Below are 26,045 nucleotides of genomic sequence, written 5' to 3'. Positions count from 1 at the left end.
CCAAAGAAAGGAAGAAAGCAATCAATTGAAAAATTATATACAAAGATGTGTAGATCATGCAAAGAAGTAACTTTCAGACACAAACTGGAAGAAAAAGCCCTCACGAAACAGATATTTTCATATAAACTTTGAATTTAACGAAAGAAAAATGTTTTCGAGAGAAATACTTCTATATGAACGCATGTATCATTCACAAGATTCCTGCACAATATAATCAATTAAAGAAGTGAGATTTCACTGACATAGAACACTGTCGTCCTCACTGCAAAACATCCAATGTTTCGCCGTTACCCACTTGCCTTATCGGCTCTTCAGTAGCAAATACGGATAACATTAAAAAGAAAGTGTCTTACGTCAAAATATCGAATGTCTCGCAGTGAAGATGACAGTGTTCCACGTTGGTGAAATTTTACTTCTTTCAATAATTATACTGTGTAGGAATCCTGTGAATGATATCTGATTCGATTCCATTACGAATGTTTGGAATACACAAGAAATAGAGAAACGTGTTTTTCGTATAGTAACCCTTAATTATAGTGTATTTGTTGAGATTTTTTTTTGTGTACCTCGATGTTTATACAGTGTCATCCCCAAAGTATGCACCATATGGTAAACTTATTAATTAAGGGTTTTCCGACAAAAAGTTATTCTTGATAAAAGTTTGTGCATCCCCTAAAACTAAACACGCACTAACAAAATACAGTACAACACACGTAATATATGAGGAGCCTTCAAATATTTGATTTTGTGACAGGAGTAAAGTACTCTAATTTTGAAAACTATCGGGAAATGTTATTCGAAAAAGTTTTTCAGCATTGAAAAATACATCTAGATTTGTAGTCATGGTCATTTAAATGAAGTTGTATTTTTTTACCCATTTTTTAATGCGGACTTCGAAAAATAAATTTTTGCTAAAACGATAAATAGACAGCATTCTGTATACGCCGGTTCATTTCAAAAGCCTGTGATATTACAAATTATACAACTGTCCTGTTAACCACAGTCAATTTTATTGAAAAGTAAATTAATTTTCCAAGTATTTGATGCAAAGTAATTTTTATTTTGTGTTATCACCGAAAATTACTCAAAATTATACAGTATTGTAACAAAAACTTCATATTCCATAATATCAAATCACAAAACATCAAAATAAAACAGGTATTTCTGAACAAACTCATTGATTTCCTGGAGATTTTCTTGTCCAAAATAAGTGTTTTAAGTTGAATCTCCAGAAAATTAATGAGTTTGTTTTGAAATGCCTATTTTATTTTAAAGTTTGGTGATTTGATATAATTGAATATTGAGTTCTTATTACAATACTGTATAATTTTGAGTAATTTTCGGTGTTAACAAAAAGTAAAAATAACTTTGCACCAAAAACTTTGAAAAATAATTTACTTTTCAGAACAATGAACCCTGGTCAACACCATAGTTGTGTAATTTGTAATATTACAGTGATTCAAAATGAACCGTCGTATAGAGGATGCTGTCTATTTATTGTTTTAGCAAAATTTTTTTAAAAGTCCCCAATTAAAAAAACCATTGAAACATAAAATTTCAGTTAGATGGCCATAATTCCAAATCCGGATGTATTTTCAAATGCTGAACAACTTTTGTGAATAACATTTTCCGAGATTTTCCAAAATAAGAGTACTTTACTCGTGTCACAAAATCAAATATTTGAAGGCTCCTCGTATATTACGTGCGTTAAACTGTATTTTATTGGTGCATGTTCATTTTTAGGGGATGCACAAATTTTTATCAAGAATAATTTATTGTCGAAAAACCCTCAATAAATAAGTTTCCAATATGGTGCATACTTTGGGGATGACACTGTATTAAAATAGCTGTTTCGTATCAAAATGGAGAAAGAAGTAGAAGGTCAAAAACTTTCCCAAATATCAATCTTTCCTAACAATAAACCCTTTCAATTTAAACGAGAATAAACGTTCGGTCATTTGGCGAAGCATTATAACATCATTCAGCTTCTCATTAGAAGTCACCTTAATAGGCCCTATCAAACTAATTTACCAACACTCCGGTCTAGTTCAATCCCCTCGACGAGCATCAAAGCACGAACTGATACACTTCAAGTGGACTTAACTAGATCCTTGTCAATAAGATATCTGTATTAATTCAGAATCCTCTCAAAACCCACATCGAACTATTCAAACAAGTGAAACATTTTACAACAAATTCGATCATCCTGCTGAATAGATTTCTCAAAATCTGAGTTGTAATTGAGAAGTTTTGATAGCTTAATACTCCGAGGGTTGTTCTCTCAACACTACGGACGTTAGTTACAAAGCATACCCCAGGGGCCGAAGTGCTAATTGTTGGCCTAGGAGTTTCTGAGAAATTAAATTTCTTAAGATGGTTAGAGCTGCAAAGCGTGTGATTCTAGTGCAGCAGACAACTTCGAAAGTAGGCCAGCTGAATGAAATGGGAATTATATTCACCACAAAGAGATTATGTTAAGTGAAACTGAAATATTAATATTCCAAATATCGACAGAAAAATTACCCACTGATTATTAATAATAATAATATCCTCTTTATCATTTCACGACCAAAAAAAACTCAACATAAGTTGTAGCGTTTAGTTTATCTTACTTTTATTTTCTATAATATTTGAAATGAAGTAAAGTCAGCTCATACAGAACACCATTCGAACACTTTTGTGTATGGTTAGTTGCCAGCTCCCAATCATTGCGGAATTTCAAAAATCTCACCTTCCATTTGTCCGATGACTGATGTGTATTCGATTCGATTGATCAAACCAAGAACAATTTTTTTCAAGGATAAGGCTTCAGTTCGATATTTTTTTCCTGCGAAGGCAGATGTGCCAAGGTGGTTGTGAAGAGACACAGTTTTTGGATTTGAATTCTTCTTTCTATTGAAGTTCCAGTTTTTTTGCCTAATCAAACCCTGAGGCTCTCGATTTTCGATAGATAAACTGTTGCCTAACCTCTGTAGAGGTGAGTCTTTCAGAAGCCCCAGAAATTAGATAATACTCTGGATACCTTTTTGTGTTAGGTTTGCTTCAACTAAAATTTCATTTAAGGGTTGTAGGATGACATCCTGCAAATAAGTAGTTTATGTTGAAAATAGTGAATCTAATCACCTTGCTGTTGCATATGCTATTACGTTTAACTCGGCTAGAGGCCGAGGCAGATCTTTCTGATCTTTTCATTTCCTTCAATTGTCAGGAAATGTCCTTGGTGGTGTCCAGCTAGATAGTGCATACAAACTGAATAGTTACCGAACGTCGGCAGTTTCTCTGTATAGAATGGACGGCATGGAATAATTTTTTTCTTCAATTAAAGTTTTCAAAAACATAAACGGATTTTTTAGTAGTAAAGAGTACATTAGTCTTTTATTTAGCTGTTTGGATTACTGATTGATAGGTGAAAGAAGCATTTCATAGGAATCACATAAAATAATCGTTTTCAACATCCCAATTCAAAAACATATATACCGACAAATTGTACTTTAATACAAAGAGATAAAATACACACGCAATGCACTAAAAACCAGTGTTACTAACGACGAAAGTCTGCTAGTTGGGTTTGTTTTTTTGACAAACATTTCTTTGGTAGTAAGAATTTCGTACATCATTATGAATATGTGACATCATTGTTTTCATAGCATCATCATCAAAGTTAGTCTGAACATACAAATTGAGAGTTTTCGCAGCCTTCACAACTTCAGACATACTCAATGTTGGATAAATCTCCTCTGGTTCGTCATCATCATCGTCCTCATCATTGCTATTTGCATCGTTGACGATGATACTTTACATGGATTTGTTTCCATCACATGGTTCTTCGCAAGTGGCGACAGCATCATCGACACACTCGTATTGTTCAAAGTCCTTGATTGCTTTATCCATGAGTAGAAATCGTTACTGCGGTTATATATATATATATATATATATATATATATATATATATATATATATATATATATATATATATATATATATATATATATATATATATGTATAATTCACAAACGTAGAGGAATAAAGCTACCAATTCAAATTTCGAAATTTGTCTTCGTAACTTCACAGACTACTATATATATATATATATATATATATATATATATATATATATATATATATATATATATATACCCATAATGAAAGACGTTCAATTGAGGCAGTATTTTTTATTTCAAATCCAAGGGACATCAAAATTATCAGTGAAATAGAGAGATTTGTACCGTAAAACACGTTTTGGACGTTAGTAAACTTTACCACTGACGCAATTTTCAAAATTAGTTTTTGAAATTCTGTATACAGCTATCCATCATCTGAAAATGGTACTTTTAACGGATGATGATCAACTCTATGGCGCCAAACTAACTGACTGTTATGAGAAAGCAAGTATAGCTGAGGCACCAGTCAATCTAATAATAACTATGATGATCTTCAAACATGACTCAACCTCTGACGGACGCACGAAACACTTACGAAGGTTCGAAATAAATGAACACTTCATTAGATCACTATCATAATCTTTATGCAGTCATTGTTCACTGTAGTTCTGGCGTTGAATCTGGTCATTATTACGCCTTGGCCAAAGACGAAATGGAATGGCTTAAGTACGACGATAGTCTTGTCACTAAGTGTTCTGGCGATGTATTGAATTTATTGGAGCCTATGGAGACACCCTAGAGTTTGTTTCATGGGAGAGAGGGGACATAAGTGGATCAAGATCTTCAGGTTATGTGGTGCTGTAGGTTTTTCCGGGTTTTACTGCAGCTGAAAAAGCAAATGCGCCACTGGAATCAATGAAGTCGCCCCGGAGCGTGAATTAAATTTTGTTGTTGTTTTATAATTTCATGATTTTCATTTTGGAAGTGTTATTACACCGCTTATCCATGAATTTGAGTTCAACAACTACGTTTATCTAAAAAAGTATTGTTCGTTTCAAATTCACAGTGAGAATAATAATTTTTGAAATTTCCGCTATTTAGATTTCTTTCATTGCTCGTATCTGGACAATGTTTGGTTGCATTCATATTTGAAACCTCGCAAAATGACCGTGTCGACAGTTACAGACGAAACCCTGGAATTACGTTCAGGCTACCTTCAAAGGTACGCCAACAGCCTAAAAATTTTTCAATAATTCTGATCATGTTTACCATGATGACTTCTTTAAGTTTTCAACATATAACGATCTGAAAAATGAAAAAATCTTGTTCAACAGAGAATCTACTCTTGAGATGAAAGTTCCCCCACTCGAAGTACATTCGACAAAGTCAAGATGTATTGATGTTCAAGTAGCCTTCTACGTATCTGAAAGTGCAACAAAAAAGCAACAGTTCAATCTGGAATCTGAATATTTCAAGTCACTATTTTTTGTATCTTAAGAATATCTCCCTCGTGGCCATTGTTCATTCATCCTGATGTCATACAGACTATAGCGAAATCTCCGGCAACTTCAAAGCGTCTCTCGAAAGGAATTGAGATTTGGAGAAACAATCTGCTAATTGATCAAATTCAGCATCAGAACTTGATTAATTCAACTGAGGTCTCGCTGGTAAATCAATACCGAATCACGAAACTCAAAACGTCCTAACAACAATAACCATCAAGGAATATTGAACTTCTCTAACTCTGCAACTCCGCTACCAACCACTGGCAATATGCATAACAGCCTTGAATTCGCTGGCAATGGAGCTCTGAGGAATTCACCATCATCAACGAAATTGAGTCGATTCAACGTATTCTGTCTAATGACGATTGGCCACCATGTTAGCTCAGCTTCTATTATGTTACATATAATCAGAATTTCTGCTCGTTAGCCGTGATGAGATACTCCATGAAAGTGGATTTGGATTAAAACTGCTACACACGGTAGTTTTGAAATTAATAGAGTTGAAATAATAATAATCATCAGGGCAGAGGGCAAAAGGTAATGAAGGTTGATGACACTAGCGTCTGATGACGCTAAGTGAAAGTGAGAGGCTAATAACAATAACAGTTGAAACATCGCAGCGAGATCACTTCGACCGTTGCCGACGTTTCCTTTGATAATGTCTGTCGCAGTAGCAGACGAAACGTCAGATATATAAACATGTCGACCATGGCTAATAAACCTGGAAACATCAGAAAATATTTGTTATAACAGGTATCTCTCTAATATTGACAAAATTCAAAATGGAGTTGGTACTTTCTCCCAAAGCAACTGCAATCATGCAGGGATTGAGTAAAGGTCGTTCCTGAAAGAAGAACTGACAGCAGCATAAAAGATACAAACTTTTTTTCTGAAAAAGCGTTTTCTTCTGTCATTAGTTCTACAAACGACCTAATGAATAACGGATTCACATGAATTAACTGGTGATTCTCAGGGATGTGAAATGTGAAATTTTCTTTTCACAATGATAATTATAATGTTAATGATGAATAAACTGTACTCTTGGAAAAACATAATGAACACATACACGCTCTTGCAATATTATTTTTATAGCAATTTTTCAGCAGTTGTGGAATCATAGTCATACATAACCTCCTTATATATTTTTTCAATTCGTCAATATTATCAAAGGTTGAGCCAAATACCTTGTCTTCTAACGTTTTCTAAAAACACTTTATTGTGAGATTTTCACTAAAACACGTGTTGCGTTTTTGTAAAACAATTTAGTGTCATCTGGCGTGTTGAAAGACACGCCAGATGAAGCCATTGTATGGCGAAACACGTGTTGCGTTTTTGTAAAACAATTTAGTGAAAATCTCACAATAAAGTGTTTTTGGAATACGTTAGTTATGGATTTTCATCAAGTATCGGCCGATTCCATCATATACCTTGTCTTCAATGAAGCTCCACAATAAAAATTCCAGAAGAGTTAGGTCAGGTGAACATGGTGGCCATTTAATAAAAAAATATTTCCTATCCTTCGTCCTGTCATGGTCCTATTGAGAAACTCTCTGCAAATAATTCTGCGATGTGGTCATCATGTTAGAAATACTGATATTTCCTCAGAATATTCAGATGCGAATCTTTCAACAACTCAACTAGAGTCTACGACAAGAATTCTGAATATAATTCTTTCATCAAAAATGTCCCATAAGACTAGAGACCTATAATCCAAACAATAGCTTCAAATCTCTTCTGGAAATTGGAAGCTCTATGTATGGAGGGGTTTTGCCGCTAACGATATTGGATAATTCTGTTGAATCATCAAGCTTTTTCTCTTCTTTCCCTTTTTTTTAAGTTCTCAATTTTTTGGTATACAACGACTGCTGAATTGAATAAATATCTCTTCATAATTACTAGAATATCTTCTGAACTCAACCCAAAATACCATATTCCGTATCGCCAACTCTTTCAATCACTGTGAAACTCTTACTCGATGTTTTTAAATAAAGCATGATTCGTAAACTCCGTTTTGAAAATATCTTCTGGATGGCTGGATGGCCGGTAGCATGTCTCGCGTTTCAACCTTCACGTAATTAAAAAAGTTTATGGTTTTTCCCCACAAATTCACACGAAATGTATATTTATTCACGTACTCGACAGTAGATTTGACAATTATACGCATTGTGTTAATTCATGGCTCACGATAAACAAATCAATTCATTTCAGTACTCTCATACATTTCTTCTCCACTCTTTTTATTTGTCAGAAAACATCAGAAACAAACATTCGCGTTCCACAAAACTTGAATTCTGAACATTTCTTCTATATTTATGAAAACCCATATAATCCAGTAACTTTGTCGCCTGAAAGTATGGGTTAGTATGCGTCAAATCCGGACATACTCATTTGTGATGTTGGCCTAATGGATAATCCAAGTTTGTGACATCGGGCGCCGAACGCAACTTTGTCAAAAATCGAAAAAACCGCAAAAAATCGGGTTTTTTCTTCAATTTTGGCGATAATAACCCTGAAGGACTAGTTTTTGAAATCTGATAGTTCTGATTTTTTTTCAGACTTGTTTGTGATGTTGGCCTTATGAATAATCCAAGTTTGTTAACTTGGACGCCGAATGCAAGTTTGTCAAAAATCGAAAAAACCGCGAGAAACCGGGTTTTTCTCCAATTTTGGCGATAATAAACCTAAAGGACTAGTTTTTGAAATACGAGAGTTCTGATTTTTAGCAGACTTGTTTGTGATGTTGGCCTAATGAATAATCCAATTTTTTTTTCGTTTCAGTTATTGACTGGCCGGCTGCCCATAATGTGAGTGCAGTTTGAACTCAAATCTACAGAATATCTGATCACATTCCCAGCCTGGGTTTGTGATTTATATGTAGAAAGGTTAGGTTAGGTTAGATTAGGTCCATAGTGAGTGGGTCTTTTCGACTCTCCACCGCAACGGTTTATTGTGGCTCACACCTGTAAGGAGATTTTAAGTGAAGGTCAAGTGCGCCTAGTGAAGGAAATATGTATAAAAACCTTTCTTGCGTCGAGTATTTCTCTTAAGAACATACAAAGTCAGTAATTATTGAAGGGCCTAAGTGAGATATATGTGTACAGAGCTTGTCAGATAAAATACAACAATACATAGAAAAATCAAATACTACGCCATCAAGGGCCACGAGATCAGTCTCTGAGCAGTTCAATTTCAGAGAACACTGCTGTCTATGTAGAGACAAAATAACTGAAGAGTTCCTTGTGGCAGAAAGGAGGAAGAAGCCAGAAAAACTGAACAATGCCATTACTGCGGAAAAGTTGTCTCTCAGTGTAAAAATCTTGAAAACAACCGAGAAACGTGGTGATGAATGGGCTCTTGAAATAAGAGAGGGGAAGTCCAGGGGAATTCGTCAGCATCCCACAGTTGATAAGGCCATAGAAAAGATTTATTCATTTCTGGAAGAGAACGCTGAAGAATGTCATTTCTCTCTAGATGAACTCATGGACCAGATAGAAGGGGAACGACCCCAACTACGAACAGTCAAAACTCGCTTGTTTGCGAAGTATGAGGAGAAAGAACATTTTGATTGAACATACGACTATTTTAAAAACACAGGTCACAAAATTCTCACCAGGACATGTTATGACAGTAGAAGCTCAAGCAGAAAGACTACGCGTGGTGAAAGCAACTGCTGATGTCATACGAGAGGATATAAGGTCGCAAGTGTACGATACAACACAATTCACACTATCCAACGACTTCTTTCGGAAGATTTATTACTTAATTGATTCACTCTATTAATTTACTACTAATTTGATTTATTGCTCAATTTGATCTATTTTTAATATTACTCAATTACCCACAAATAAACTCATTAGCTACTGTTGTACTATTTTTTTTTTACTTAATTATTCGTAGCTTTTTAAATAATAGACGAAATCAAATATAAAATTGTTTTATTCCAATACTGACTTTTATTTTCAAAACATGTGTGTTCCATGTGTGTTCCAATTCATAAATAAAAATGTATCAATTCTTCTATATTTCTCTCCTTCCTCTTTGAGTTGTTTATTTCAATGTCTTTCTAGCTCATTCTTCACCCTTGAACATCATCGTTCACACTTCTCATTGTTTGTTTCCATGGTATAATCAGGGTCAAAATTAAATCAATCAGAAAGACAGAATCGCAAAAAATTGCGAAGTTCGAAAAAATGATAAAATTTGAAAGGCGTAATCTCGAAAATTATTGTGTCCACAGAGATAAATCTAGTATCATATCATATCAAATTCAGTCTACTTTGAAAACATAGTGGGAAAGTTTTTTCAAAAACTAGTCATTCAAGATTTTAATCGTTAAAATTTGAAAAAAAAGACAATTTTTATCCGGTTTTTTCGATTTTTTCAAAATTGCGTATGGCGCTCGAGGTCACAAACTTGGATTATTCATTAGGCCAACATCATAAACAATCAGAACTACAGGATTTGACGCATTCTGTGATATAAAGTTACTGGACTAATAGACATTCACTTCTACACTCAGAAGATGTGTGTAGTTGATGTATCTTCGTATTCTCAAATATTGATTTCTATCTTTTCGAGACTACACAAATATTGCTAATATTTTTTAAAGACAAACATGGAGAAACACATTTATTGTCATACATAATTGAAATTGTTATTATAATATCCACCAAAATCAATGGGAAAAACCAGAGGGAAAATATTTCAAAACAATCACTGATATGCCAGATCTGAAAAAATATCGTTGTAGCTTTTCAAAATAGGAAATTATTATCCAAATTAACTGACCTTGAAGTTCTTACCGTTTCCGAAATAGCAATGGAACCTAGAAAAACGGCCTCTGTGTCAATGTTCGAAAGTAGAATAAATTTTTTTTGCCGGTTTACTTCCAGACTGATTCTACCCAGTGACTTAGATTTAGACTTCAGACGTCCTCTCATTTTATATAGAAAAACTGCGAAAACTCTAATACCAAATTAGGTCCTAATACTTTAAAATTCTACTCGTTCAATATATTAGAAACCATCCATTATACCTATCAGATGAATCAATCAATGAATTGTCACAATAATCACTAATATTCGTCATTCACCACGAATACTGAGCCTTAGTCACATTTCGCGTTTATCAATCATTTGCCGCCAAAACTAATATCGGAAAGACAAACAAAATATCCTCTCTGACCCCCAAGTGAACATCATCGAAACGGGAAATGAAAGAATTGTACAGATACTAATCACATTACTACAAATGATGAATTGCCAGAAAGGCAATTGTAATTTTTTCCAGCGCGTTCAAATACCGCATTCGTTACACTTTTCAGCAGGGACTGTATCGAATCGTGTTTGCAAACGATATCGCTAGGCACGTGCATAGGCGTAACGGGATATACTTAAGGGGTAACAGCGTGGGAACATATCCATGAATAAATCACCACCAGAAAGTTTCGATTTTGATGCAGGGTTGAAGTTTACAAGGAAAAATTTAATTTTATTGTAGCACATGGCGTCATGAATACAGTATGCTTCAACTCTGGCCAAAATTGATAAAATACTCCATTTTGACATCTCTAAAAATCCAACCCAAACTGATCACATTTCAATATAAAATGTCAGCTTTTTAGATATATATCCAAACACAATTCTGAATATTTCTTTATCTGCTCCCAATTTCCAAAAAAAATAACATCCTCACAAATAGCAAAAATAATGGTTACAATCTAAATATCACTTGAAATTTGATTGATAAATAACCCTGAAAAAATAAGCGAACAGAGCCTATCCTACCATTCAAAAAGTATTAGACACAAAATATCTTTCTATTTCATTTTTGAACGATATTTATTTGGTTATTTCCGGACTCTTCTATAAAAAAATTGATAATATCAAGATTTCCTTCAAATCTCGCTATACGTTAGAATCCTTCTTGGTGAATATAAAAGACAGAACGGATCCCACCGATAAAAGCGGCATTCGTAAACTGATTTGAAATAATTATAATACAACGTATATTGGAAAAACCATTAGCAAAACTTCTACTCGAATGAAAGAACACATCTATAGACCGTCTACATCCAGTTTTAGTATTCAATGGCAAGAAAATAATCACACTTCCGACATAACGAATATTTTTTTCAAATTTTTCATCATTATCCCACTAATGACGTCAAATTGGACCTGTTAGAGGACCTGAAGATTTCGAGAGAAACACCTAACAACAAAAACTGGGTTAACACTCTACTGTGATACATCTCATCCAAAGCATACTGAATCCGATCATCAAATCATTTTAAAGTAAAAGTAACAAAACTTCTCATTCTCCGCCCCTTCTAGCTCTTCGAATTCCGTTCCTAATTCTCTGTTTATTTCGAATTCGCCGCTCTTTGTTCTCAGAGTTGACATATTGTTTCAGACTATCATTTGGTAGTTTAACATTTTTTTCGTTCACCATTGTTGAACGTTAGGCATGTTTATAAGATATTATATAACATTTCTACATTAATGGTCAAGAAATCATTCTTTTTGGAGCTATACCTTCAGTAAGAGTGACCTCCATACTAATTTATTATAACTTTTCATGTTTTACTTTCATCAGTGAAACTGCTTTATATTTTTATTTTTTAGTTTCTCATTTAATGAAATTCACTTTCATTCAGAATTTCCCTGATGATGGATTATACACACTACAAACTACAAATATATGATTATACCCTGATATTGGTTTATTGATACGATTTTGTAAGTGAATACAACCTCCTTCAATAAAAAAAGTATGCTATTTTCAGTTGGGGTGGAATCTCACCATTACACTTGGAAAGATAGACATAATCTACAAAAAATTATTGACAATATTGCTTTACAAATATTTTATTCAGCCTGCAGTGGCAGAGTAAGTAGTACCCTATTTTTCGATTAGAACTTCAATTAGGTTACGAAGTATCATTAATTTTCAGTATGATGGAGACTCGGCCCATTCTGCAAGCGTAGTATAGGAATGTATTGTTCTGAAATTGAAACAAAAATGGATGGGACGCATTGGTCCACATTCATAGCAATGAGAAATCCTGACACTAAAGTCTAGGTAATCCATATTTCGAAGTGATTTGGAACAAATCATTACGCATTCGCTGTTTCGTTGTCAACAAGTTCAACTAATGAAATATTCAAAAGGTAATGACACTGACTTTTCTAATCAAATTATATAGTTGAAGGTATTTCGAACCAAAGGTACACCTTTTGAAAATATTGCCAACTTGAAGAAAATCAGTATTTCAAAAAAGTGATGATCTGAAATCATTTGTCAATAGTATACTGCTGAAAAATCAATGAGAGTTCTTTACTCTGCAATATTCCACTTCAACACTTTCCATTTTGTATTTGCAATCTGAACACGAAGAAACCTTTTCTGCCAGTTTGGAATTGTAGATTGCAACATACAACAGATCTGAGACCATATTATTCATTTTCATTATTTTCATCCACTTTAAAATTAGGTATACAAAATGGCATACAAAGTAAAGAGAGAAGTAGAAGTGAGGTACAGACAGAGATATCTACTAACGGACTGATGGAACAGATGGAAACATTGCCTTGTTTCTGAACTGAAACCGATGTGTGAAGAAAAAATTTTCAAATGGTCTTTTTGTGCCTGATATCACATAGGAAGTATGGTGATTTGAGTAAAATTTTTGAGAATTGCATATTTTAGTTGATTAAATAATTATAAGAAGCATATTCCTATTGAAACTTCAAAGTAAACAGTACTCCTTGTTCAATTGTAATACTTGAAGTGTCTATCCCAGTTAAGTTAGGTCAGTCTGGAGTGGCAAGTGTTGAAAAGGAGTACAGCATTCCTTAGAACCTCTGCAGATGGCGTAAGAGCTTCCAATTTGGTAACCTTTTCCAGCACTTATAATTTAATTTCTGTTAAAAATCAAAAATTGACATGTGTCCTTGCCTTTGCAAAAAAGGAGCTAGTCATTCCAACTGGACACATGTAACGTTTTTTGCACTTAATCAAAATACGAGTGAGGAAACGCTACAACTCATTTAGAAAATTCAAATTATCAATATTCCAGAGAATTGGTATATAACTTCATTTTTTTCATCGAAAATCGTATATTTCGCAAGCGAAAATTTTCAGAAGAAGTGACATTCTACCTGAAAATTCCATTTTCAGTTCATTTCTACCGTTTCTTGTCTACCACTTGCCTGGAAAAACACCAGCCTTAATATAATAAAGCTACCTCACGGAAATTGCTAAATATTGAAGTTTCATTTTTTCAATTATTTTTGATGTCATCGACAAAAAAAATCAATACAATTTATTGTATGATTTTCACTATAAAAGAGTTTTACAAAAACCGCGACATGCTCTACAATAGCTTCTTCAAGCATAAACTCCTTCATTGACATTGAAGCGATGGATTCCAGATTACTTGTGAGATTCATGTTGCTATTTTTGTCTGATTATCAACCATAGCGTGGTATTAAAATCAATTATCAATTATCATTGAACTATTGTCACGTACCAGGTGAAGTTCAAAATAAAGGGCTGAGCACTGACCATAGATAATATTTCCGTACTATTGAAAACGCGTTTTCAATTCTCTAATTATGCAAACATCTATTTTCCTATTTCAAAAAGAAGGCCAACTGGATACCATCCTTGCTAGTTGAATGTGGATAAGGGCCGCCATAAACCCTCCAAGATATGTACTGAATAGATACATATTCCTGGATGTAGACCTGAACATACACTACGTAGACGCATATATGAGATAGAATGCACGACAATCCAGCACTAAACGATCTACACAATGCACTGAACAGGAATTACCCCAGATTCCGAGAGAAAGACAAGCATAGAAGGCCAACCAAGCCCAACCAAGGGAGGGACAAACATAGGAGGCCAACGAAGCAAAACCAGAGACCACCCCTGAAAGTCGATGTCAGGCGGCTCCGGTAAGTATGAACATTTCTCAACAAGGTTTCGAATTCATCTCATTTTCAGATTCACAGAGAAACAAAACTGCCCGCAACAAAAGACACTCGTCTACAGTTAGTTTTTGGGGACCCCATGCAAAAATTCAGTTAGGAAAGCCACGATGAAAGCAAACAACAGACTAGAAAGTGAAGGCACCTAAATGCTGACTTTTGACTGAAAGAGGTCAGATGTCAATCTTGCTGAAGTGCCCATCAGTAAGATGAGAAACGCTCTGCAGAAACGGGGGTGGATGGACGAGATTGGATGTTCTGCACACAGTAACCGTTTGAATAAGATTTCAACTCAGGGCACTAAACTCGCTATGGGTCATGGGAGGAGCTAGTTGAATTTTGGCATCACTGCAAGATTCAGCAAGATCAAAGTACTAAGACCTCTTCAAGATATTTTTTGTTGAGCTATGGTTCATCATATAATAGTAAATTTACGATGACAGTGTGAAAATTAGAGTTTGATCCATAGATCTAGATCTAGAGTTTCTATCTATAAAACTAGCAAATTCCTCATTCAGACCAATAATCTATGCTATCCATTGTATCCAAAACGGTGCCAATGAGGTAATGGGACATTGAACTATTCTCAAGTACCAGGTGAAGTTCAAAATAAAGGGTTAAGCACTGACCACAAATGATATTTGTGAACTATATCGAGTGACCAAAAACGCGTTTACAATTTGCTAATCATGCAGACAACTTTTTTCAATTGTAAAAAGTAGCCAACTGATACTATCGTTGCTAATTGAATTTTTGCATCACTGCAAAATTCAGCAAGATTCGAAGAAATGAGATCTTTTCGAAATTTTTTTGTCAAGCCACGGTTTATCTTACAATAGGAAATTTATGATGACAGTGTAAAAATCAGAGTTTGATAGTTGAGTATCTAGAAAACAAGCAAATCCTTCATTTAGACCAAGAATTCATGCTATAATTGATAAGGTGATGAGACAGATGCCTCTTTTCAAAACTTAAACGTTTACCTTATGAGTTACATTTAGTAAGTGATTTTCATGCAATTCAATGTTCATATAAAAGTAGTTGTTTCTACGATAGTATGAAATTTTCCCACATCAATTTCATTGATGGAAAAGTTAAAATCCAAAAAGCTTTTTGGAGAAAAACCATACACAAAATATTTCATTCGAACAGGTAGGATATCTGCTCATTGCAAAGAATTGGCTTCGTGATCATCAATAACTTTCTGACAATAAAAAACAAGGTTTTTGTTGCCGTTTCTTTTGTTGAATGAAAATGAAAAGTTCCATGTTTTCTTGCTATCGGAAACAACACAAAACACAATTTCAGTGTGTTTTTTTTATTCATCTTCGAAATCCAATCCAATAAAAAGACAATTTTTTTACTCGTGGTCCACCCTAAATAGCCTTACTCAACAAGTCAACCCAATTTCCAAGTCCATCTCAAATGAGCTAACCCAATCATTGGCTAAAATTAACACGTTATTTTCCATGGCACTTTGTTCCTGCTCCAGTTGGAAGTTTCCTATTTTTGGACTTACTTGATATTCTCAATGAGAATATGTCCTGCATATCTTGATTATTCACGATTTCAATTATATAAATCATCATCCGTCATTGAATGTTTCAAAAAACTTTTTCATCACGAGATATTTAGATTATATTTGATGAATAAGGTTAAGGGGACTCGTTTTTTTTTATAAAACAACTCCATAATACAGCATTATTACTTTTACTATCATTTTCATTTGTGATATTTTGCTCTCAAAATGTCACCGCATTTTTGACTGAGGTTATGTATTACTGAAATTTCAGAGGCCATATCGAAGTATATAAGTATTTTCTTTTGAAAATTCAAAGAGTAAAAGATTTCAACAAACTGGCGAAACTAAAAGGGTGTTGGAAAAAAATCAGTGGTGAAGGTTTCTGAAAATATTCATATGGGATAAGCTCTGAACTGCTAGCATTTGATTCCATCTGAAGTTCATATTTGAATTAAACAAAAACTCAAAACGTGGTTAACGATTATCTAAATTTTTCGATAGTCATAATAGAAATTACAAAACACTTCTGATGGATGGATGATGGATGGATATATCACCTCAAGAAACATCACCTATGGAATCCACAGAAAATCAAATCTTGCTCATACAAGATCCCATTCTGGTTTTTTGAATGAACAAGTATTATATTTTTTTTCATTGTATAGATGGCTTTTTCGTTAAAGTGATGTGCATAATTGTATATACTCAACAGTTTTCTTCAATGTTAGGTGGTCTTATTTTAATTGATTCAGTTTTATTCAACTTAACACAAGTGGTTATCCTGAGAGTCAGTTACCTAACAATGCATACATGTAACCCTTGAGTTCAAATATAAACTACAGTGTTCAAATTCAATATGAAAATTATCATCTGAAAAAATAAAATAAACTGTTAAACAAAATGTGTCACAGCGGAATTGAGTACTCAGTAGGTAGCCGCCAAAAAAATACATCAAACTTTCGAAAATTTAAGTAAATGGTGAATGCACCGGGTTGACATTTTCTACAAATTGGCGGGCGAGGTAAAACCACATTATTTTACCGTCAAGGTATGAAATGACTCAGAATAAAGATTACCACAACTGAGATCCAATGAACATGAGTCGTGATCGTGGGTCGTGATCGAGTGATAATCAATAACCTACAATCACGATACACTGAGATGAAAAAAAAATGTGAATATATAAAGCGAATTACACTGCTATAAATGGTGAAGGTAGCGGGTGAAACTTTTCAACATATTGTCAGACAATAATGAGTAAAGATGTATGAAAGGCTTTACAAGCCATATCCTGACGACATCACTCCAAGTGGATTCTTTCATTTCCTGGACCTTTCATGACCTGCCATATTTCGACATAAATACATAATTTCCCAGAAGTATTTGGCTTGGTCAGTAATATTGTTTTGCTTTCAAAAAACCCATCAAGTGTAACATAAAAATACTACTGATCAAGAAATCTACAAATGAGTCAGAAAAATAATGTAATGTACTCAATTTGTAATCAAAATATAATCCATTTGGTTCAATCCGATTTCATCAAAATATTGTATGTCATATGCAAGTATTCCCCTAGATTGATAATATAGATGAATTCAAACATGTATCAACAGTCTGATATCTCCAGAAAAGTTTTCACTATAAAATATTTGGATAGAAATTTCAATAAATGGTGACTGATTATGATGGACAAAATTGAAAACTGAAGTTTCATTCAAACGAACACGTCAGTCCGTATGATTCTCTCCATACAAGATATAATAATTTGTGATCCGACACGTTTGCCGATGCACGCAAAAAATGACCTGAATTTTCGAATTTCGCGGGCTATATTCATTCGATTGGCGATTGTTTTATGTTGGTACACTCGTTTCGAACATATGTCCACAATTTCAGCTGTTTAGCATGTTGAGATTGTTGGTGAGAGACATGAAAGTTAGAACAGTTTTGCGTTCTCTTCAATTTTCTGCTATTGATGAAAATGGGTGAAATTGAATCATATTTGGTGTAAAACATGGAATAAAGTGCTAAAAAATAGTTGAAATGTTGACAATGGCATACGGTGATAGTAGAGCACAGTGTGTATGGAAGAGCCAGGCTTTGAAAGAGTCGTTGTGATTTTCTACCACTTACCAAAATTCTACCATAATTTAATTTTAATCTTTGTATGTCAACTCTGAAAGGCCCTTATCTACAAACATTTTACGGTTCTGCAAAAACGAATGGCATCGACAGACCACATCAAAGATTTTAGGACCAAAAAGTAAGTTTCTTTGCGATCACTTCATTTGTTTTCCCGCGCTATAGCTGTATTTTGAGATTACAACTTAAATGACAAAATTTTTCGAAAGCGCCACTTGTGGAGGCTTTGAAAGAGCCGGCTCCAGGATGCAGTACCATTTCGGTTCCTCCTAGAATTATCGCTGCAAAAGGGTCAAAACAAATTGGACGCTGAACGAGGTACGCTCGTGACAACTTCCATTTTTATAAATGCTGCAGGTTCCACCCGTGTTTATATTCCCACGGGTAAATTATAAGGAGCACATGTTGAATAATGGGCCTTCTGGAGTATTGGGTTCAGCCCAATGCTGACTGACAATGACTGACAATGTGACTGAAAATAATTTTATGAAGGTCATGGAACATTTTTTAGTCATGTCAAACCAACAAAAGAAAATCCAGCATCACTTTTACTAGACAAACATGTCTACCATGTTAATCTCCATGTCATAGAATTTGCCGGAGATCGTTTTATAAAAGTGCTGACAGTTCCACCTCATTGGAGTCATAGACTCCAACCTCTGAATGTTGCGGTTTACGGGCCTTTCAAAACAAGATATAGAACAGTTATGAACGAGTGGATTGGAATTCAAGACTGATAAATAACTGATTTTCATAGAAATGATCAATTTCACAGTTTGATATGATTTATATAACAGATAAATAGTTTATTAAGTGATTTTCATTTGCTGAAAGATTTTTTTGTAAATAGGAACGCGGCTCTTTCATAGCACATGCCTAATTCTGCCCTCCTAAGCCAAAAAGACGTATCTCAAATTTCACTGAATTTCTTATTCCTTTATATAAGGACACTTTGAATTGTATTCAATCCATTTCCTAGCGAAATAAACGTATCTCCTTCGAATTTTGCCGCTAAAGTGCTATAAATATGAGACGTATCTCAAAAATGAAAAAAAACCTAAGCAGTTTGGACGTAACTCATATTTCTGAGCAAAACGGCTGGTTCTCAAAGATGCGTCTACTACGCCTAAATCACTTACAATTATATAGTAACTTCCCTGATTGATAACTCAATTTGCCGCAGTATCAGCACTGTAAAGGGCTCTTATCAGCCTCATCTATCATCAACACTGTCAAATGAAGTTTGAAAATTAATTTTTATAGTAGTAAGATTATAAAACGTGAAGAGAAAAAATGTGCATGTTTTTATATTGCCAGTAATGTATTATAAGGTGGGTGAATACAAAATTCACCAGCGAGAAAAAGAAAATTTAACATTTTATGTTGAATACAGAGCAAAATACAGAGAAGATGCCGCAAAAGATTAAGAATTATAAAATATAGTGTATTGCGTAGATTTATAAAAAGTTATAATATTACCACGGCTTGAGATGTTCAAAATTGTGATTTTAACAAATCGTCAACAGTGTACAACGAAAGTTTTGTTCCAGTTGGGAAGAAAAGAAACAGCAAGCTATTTGTAGGTATCTGGTATGAAGCTTTGTTCAAACGAAACAAAGAAGAGTCCATCAGTACATTTTACCAGTTTTTCAATAGCAAGAGAGAAGTTTCAGAAATTACGTTATGGCTTGACAATTGCACAGCCCAAAACAAGAATTGGATATTATTTTCATTTTTGATATATATTGTAAATTCCGAAGAAATATGTGCCAATGAAATTAATATGAACTACTTTGTGCCGGGCCATACGTTTATGGCTCTTTTCATCACAGAATGAAGGTTTCCATGAAAAAAATGGACAACAAGCCTTATGATTTCTCAGATTTTGTACAAGCAGTAAAAGGTGCTGCTCATAAAATCAAGGTCCTGACAATGGAGCTACTGCATTTTTACATTTGGGAAGATTTTATCTCACGATACAAATTAATTCGAATAGAGCCGAGGTCATATTTACATGATATGGTTCAGGTTACGGTCCATAGAGGATCGTATAATATCACAAATAAAAATGACTTTGATGGTCCATCATTTGATATTAATTTTTTAAACGCCAAGATAACAAAAAATATGGCCACCCAAAAAACAAACAAAAGTTTTTAGGATTTCTTCGCAGAAAAAAAGCTATTAAAAAAAAATTTGTCTGAAATTAAGGAAAATCGGTTGCAATTCTGGGACAGTCTTCCAGTTTCAGATGAGAACTGAACAAAATGTATGTTCTTTCATTTGTATTCTAGTTTACTTTTCGGTTCATTTCCAGTATAAATATGTATTATTTTCTGAAAAGAAATTTAATATCCCACAAATGTAGCGTATTCTTCTTGTATCACATTTTCAATAAAACATTTCCGGATAATTTCTCATTCATTATGCAATCTCCTATCCCAATCCATGTGGTAATAAACAGAATCGAACGTTATCTATTACTTAATCGTCACCGCAAAGTGTATTTCAAATTTTTGTTCACAATTCCTTAGCCAATTAGCCGTATCTCAGTTTGAAACTAAAATAGTAGTTTATGTAAGACAAGTTGATTACCATGTCATTGTCGTCTCAATCTTTATTTTATTCACAAAAAGAACCACAAAAAAATTTGACTATGTAGGTGCGGTTTTGAAATTCATTAAAATTCCTTATATCTCAAAACGAAGGAATTTGAGATACGCCTTTTTGTCTTAGGAGGACAGACTCTTTCATACACATGTTCCTTTGGAAGAATCGGTGAAAACTTTGAGGAAGTAGGAAAAGTTGTTATAGAGGATCATCTACTCACTATTAGGGAAGTTTCTGAAAACGACGGCATATCAGTTGAATAATTCCAAGACATTTTTTCATAAATTTCAAGCATGAAGCGTATCGCAGCGAAGTTCGTTCCAAAATTGCTGAATTTCGGAACGAACACTCCGGAATCGTTCAAAGACGTCAACGATGATCCAGTTTTGTTCGAAAACATCATATATGGTAACGAATCATGGTTATGACATCGAAACTAAAGTTCAATAGTCCCAATTGAAGAGCAAAGACCAGAAAAAGGACGCAAGTGGTGAATCAAGATTTCTTGCCACATGGTCGTACGATCAATTAGAAGTACTGTGGTATTGTGGAAAAACATGGCTCAGCTATACCTCAGCCACCGTATTCACCAGATTTGCATCCCAGCAATTTCTCCATATTCTCAAGATTGATGAGATGAACCCTAATCGCCGAGAGAGCTTAAGGACAAACGCTGGCACAGGTATATCATATCTGAGGGTACTACTTTTTCAATAGATAGCTTACGAATAAATAATAATCTGAATTGCAGAACCTTGTTTCATCAGAATGGTACACTTCCTATATGCGCTATGTGCGATTTAGTGAACAGGCACACAACCCACTAGGTCACCTGAACTCGCTCCATCAGACTTTTTCTGTTTAGAATATGAAATCATTTCCGAAATACTTGGCAATATCGTTGCCTTTGAAAACCGAATCAAGGGATGCAGAACAAATAAACATCTCTGATACAGAATTTGGGACATAAATTTGGTATTCTAGTATTATGGGTATTTGCTGTGAAGATTCTACATTGCTTTTGGTAGTTTATCAATATCAGCATGGAGACGGAGTTTCACTCAGTTTTTATTGAGTTCATTGTCCATATTTTATTCATATTCTGGGTGTAACATAAGTACGTTGAAATATTCAAGTGACGTATTCGTGAGACAATTCTAAGAAAAAAAATTTATATGACCTTGTGTCCGAAAATTCTTCGTTTCGGAGATACGGGGTGTTGAAATTGATTTTTTTTTGCTTTTTGAAAATAGTTATGTAAACAATAAGTTATTTGCACGAAATTCGATACCCGGGGTTTTTTTGACGTGGGAAATCATAATTTCGTATTGATTTTCATGTATCATCTAGAGGGCGCTGCGTACGCTGTCATTATTTATTTCAAATTGTCCTAACTTTTTTGACAGTAAACTTTTGCTACTTTTCATGAAAAAATCTAATTTCCACACCTTTCCAAGTAAAAAAGGTACACCTCCTCAACAACGCTGGAGGTGATCGTTTTCGAGATATTTACAATTTTCTATATCGATGCATATTACTTCATAGCCAAAATTGATTTCACTTTCCGCTTGCAAATTAGGTTAATTAAATCGAGTAGACTATGAAAGTTTGTTCAAAGAAATAGAAGTTCACTGTCACATTTCAACTATCAATTGACAAATCCACAGTTTGGAGTTTATAAAGTGATTTTTTGTTACCATGCCCGACTTTACGAATGCTGAAATTCTAACGTCTATCAGGAAAGGCATCCCCAACGCGTGACTTCTTGTGCAGCGACATTTGCGAATCTTTTCCGGCGACTTTCCAAATCTGAAAGCTTTGAAACAAATTCTGCAGTAAGACGGCCACGGACTACAAGAACTGTAGAACTGGAGGAGGCGGTTCTCGGAGAAATTAGTGAACATCCAGAGACAAGTACAAGAAAAATTAGTCAAACTTTAAAAGTGAGTCACACGACAGTTTGCAGAATTTTAAAGGAACAGCAATTATACACTTATCATATTCAGCGTGTTCAGGCACTTACGCTACGTGATTTCCAACCACGTATCGAATTTGCTCAATAGCTTCAAAGAAAAGTCGATCAATATCCGCAAATTTTATCGAAAATCCTCTCCACAGATGAGGATGATTTTTCAAGAAATGGTATCATGAACTTCCATAACAACCACATCTGGGCGGAAGATAACCCACATGCGATAACGCAAACTCATTTCCAAGACAGATTCTCTTTTAATGTATGGGTAGGAATAATTGGAGATTATTTAATTGGGCCCTCTTCTCTTCCCTTACGTTTGAAAGGAGATGCTTACCTACATTTCTTGGAACACGAGCTTCCGAAACTCATGAAAGATGTTCCCATTGGTCTCCGAAATCACTCTTGGTTTATGTACGATAGAGATCCTGCTCATTTTATTGTGATAGCAGGAAATTTCTCAGACATAGCGTATCCACAACGATGGATAGGAAGAGGCACTGCGCATTGGCCCCTGAGGTCACCGGAGCTCAATCCTGTCAATTTTTTCTTTTGGCGACACCTAAAATCAGTAGTTTATGCTAGCACCATTGAAACCGGGGAATTGTTGAGGGATCGCATCATCACAACGGTAAGAAACATTCCGGGCATTTTTCAACGGGTGCGGAATTCTTTGATAAGGAGAGCAGAAGCTTGTATTACCTAATGTTGGGGGTCGTCACTTTGAACAGTTGTTGTAATAGTTGTTTCTTTCGATTTTATATGTTGATTTTCCTCATAAATAACATAGTACTTCTCCGATTTGTTTATTTTACTAACTCCGAAATGTAAAACTTTCTAATTGAATAATTGAACCTGACAATGTTTTCAATTTGAATTGAATTGTACGGGTATGCTGCGTATAAAGTTTGATGAAAATAACTAAAATTGCAAAAAACTTATGATGAAAACCTACCATGTTTTGAAAATCTTCAACAATCTGTATTTCAAAAACGAATCATTCTTCGTTGAATATTTCATAGGAAAAAGTTGTCTATTTTGACGAAATCCACCACACACTTAGTTTTTGTAATGTTCTCAGCAACTACAATTAACCCCCTTGGGAGCTAGGTATGCATCGATATAGAAAATTGTGAACATCTGGAAAACGATCACCTCCAGCGTTGTTGAGGAAATGTGCCTTTTTTACTTGAAAAAGGTTTGGAAATTAGGTTCTTTCATGAAAAGTACCAAAAGTTTTGTGTTGAAAAATTTAGGTCAATTTGGAATAAATAATGACAGCATACGCAACGCCCTCTAGATGTTACATGGAAATTAATATACAATTATGATTTCCCATGTCAAAAAAACCCCGGGTACCGAATTTCGTGCGAATAACTTATTTTTTACAAGAAGCGAACAGAAAAATACAATTTCAACACTCCGTATCTCCGAAAAGAAGCATTTTCGGACACAAGTTCATTTAGACTTTTTTTTATTATCACAGGAATACGTCAATTGAATATTTTAACGTACTTATGTTACACTATGTATGGTATAAAATACAGTACAAGACAACTTTTTGAGTGTATATTGATCCAGCATGTAACAATTTGATACAGAATATGGTAAAAATTTTGAAATTGGTCCAGAGAAAATTCTGGAAACAGAAAAAATGAATAGGCTACCATGTATATTGAATTACCAATAACAGTAAATGAAAATCAGAAATAACCAACGATAAATCAATACGTCAGAGATGAATGCACGGTTTTAGGTGTCATGAAATCAATGGGATTCTGAGCTTTCAATTTTTTTTGATTTGAGTGAATGCGATAACTCCTTATGAAGTTCCATTTCTTTGTGATCAGTATACACAGAGTTTTTCAGAAACATTCGAATGCAAATCTTACCCCACTTCCGAAGCCTGAGCGACAAGATAATTCCATTCCAATAATTCTGACTTCAGAGAGAATCCTCAGTTAGGAAAGTGGACCGATTTCATCAACATTAAACGTCTGATGATCGTTCAGAAATGACTTTCCAATATCGCCATTCTAAGGAAATGAAGCGCTGTGGCAATCACGATACGAAACTAGGTTAGCTCATTTCCATCAGAAAAATGTTATATGAATATTCTTTCCCTAGCGAGAAAATTCTCACTCTCTTTGAAGCACCGAATAAAATTGTGGTTGGTTGAAAAAGTTATTACTTTGGATGTGATATATGCACAACTGGTAGTTACTTATCAGGCGTGCTTTTCTAGGTTGTTTCACTGTCATTTATCAGACTCTATTCACAGAAAATCATCCACCAATTCGATGATACATAATAAAAAAAGCTACCTTTTATGAAGCATAATGTAACATTTACATTTTATTCCCCATGCCCATAAATCTCGATTTGTAAATGAATTTCGTCAATTGCTTATTGTATCGAATATTACTGGAGTTTTTTCCCAACACCAAATCATTATTTTTACACCTCGACACGTGTTTCGATCACCAAGTGATCATCTTCAAGAGGAAGATAAAACTAAAAACTACTCAAAACTAAAGCTACTTATACTAATCAGGTACATCATACAGGTAGGTAATCAGTAATAACACCCATACAAGTGAACCACCCTAAATTAATTTTACAATTGGCCTTTCTATTATTTTACAATATGTCCTTATGGATGTTTAAATGTTACAGCTATATAAATAACAATTTTCAGCTATATAAAATTAGTTTCACAATATTGCCTATCTAAATATATTTACAATGTGTCTTTTTGTAGTAATCAGTAAACCCAACAATATTATTTCAACAAGCTATATAGTATGCTATTTGGTATTGGTCCGTTATCGTTATTCATAATATTATTATGTTTACTTATTTCTACACTCTCATAGGCATCTAGTTGCCTGTTGTTGTTAACTTGTCTAACTAATCTTAAAGAACTGAAGTCTATGGAATGGTTTTGTTGCAAAATATGATGGGCGACTGCTGATTTTTCAGGTCTTCCATATTTCAAGTGTGCTATGTGTTCCTTATATCTCACTTTAATAGATCTTTTTGTCTGTTCGTAATATTTTGCATCGCAGTCCTTACATTCAATTTCGTAAATTCCAGACTTTCCCGAATCCTCGACTTTGTCTTTTGGACTGCCCAAGAGGCTCTGCAGTGTATGACTTGTTTTAAAAACCACCTTCATACCTAGTTCCTTGAAAATCTTTCCAAAGTTCTTCGTATATTGGTGGTATGGAACTGAGATGTATTTATCTTGGTTTTTGTCCTTTCTAAAAGTCGAGATTTCGTTCATTTTTAACCTAAACTTCTTTTTCCTAATTATGTCATCTACAATACCCCTCGGGAAACCGTTAGTGGCTGATATTTCCTATATTGTGAACCTATCATGTGTTAGAGGGAAAGTCAAAAGACGATGCACCAAAA

The sequence above is a fragment of the Leptinotarsa decemlineata genome, unplaced genomic scaffold (assembly GCF_025532065.1).
Source record: "Leptinotarsa decemlineata unplaced genomic scaffold, Ldec_3_MD MMD2_tig00000576_RagTag_RagTag, whole genome shotgun sequence".
NCBI classification, from domain to species: domain Eukaryota; kingdom Metazoa; phylum Arthropoda; class Insecta; order Coleoptera; family Chrysomelidae; genus Leptinotarsa; species Leptinotarsa decemlineata.
This window is presented reverse-complemented; position numbering follows the sequence as displayed.